The sequence below is a fragment of the Myotis davidii genome, unplaced genomic scaffold (genome assembly GCF_000327345.1).
Source record: "Myotis davidii unplaced genomic scaffold, ASM32734v1 scaffold1402, whole genome shotgun sequence".
In the NCBI taxonomy this organism is placed as follows: domain Eukaryota; kingdom Metazoa; phylum Chordata; class Mammalia; order Chiroptera; family Vespertilionidae; genus Myotis; species Myotis davidii.
Genome location: NW_006292789.1, coordinates 153,997 through 154,677, shown reverse-complemented (window position 1 = coordinate 154,677; position 681 = coordinate 153,997).

Sequence of the window (681 nt, the reverse complement as noted above, 5' to 3'; positions counted from 1 at the left end):
AAGTAGTAGAGTCTGGGGGGAGGTCAAAGGGGAAAAAAGGGAGACATATACACTACTACTTGTAATACTTTAAACAATAAAATAAAAAAATAAAAATAATAAATGGAAATAATATTCTCCAGTTAGGATTAACAAAAGAAATCAATCAACTATGAAATAATTATTTAAATGTTACATTTCCATTTAACATACATATTAAGTGGGCAAGTGGTGGTTGATTGATAGTTGAGCTTGCTTATGATGCATCACTTTCACCACCAACTGACTTTTGGGTTTTGATTGGTACACAGTAAAAGTTGTTTTTATCACTATCATGTATGTACTAGGGGCCTGGTGCATGAAATTCGTGCACTGGGTGTGGGGGTGGGGGGGGAGTGTCCCTCAGCCCAGCCTGCCCCCTCTCACATACTGGGAGCCCTCAGGCGTTGACCCCCATCACCCTCCAATCGCAGGATAGGCCCCTTGCCCAGGCCTGACGCCTCTGACAGAGGTGTCAGGCCTGGGCAGGGGACCCTCTTTCCCCCATATCATTGGTTCTGCCCCCAGCCCAGGCCTGATGCATTTGGCCCAGGCGTCAGGCCTGAGCAGGGGACCCCCAGACCCCTCCGATTGCTGGCTCTGACCCTTGCCCAGGCCTGATGCCTTGGCCAGAGGCGTAGACCCTCATCACCCTCCAACCGC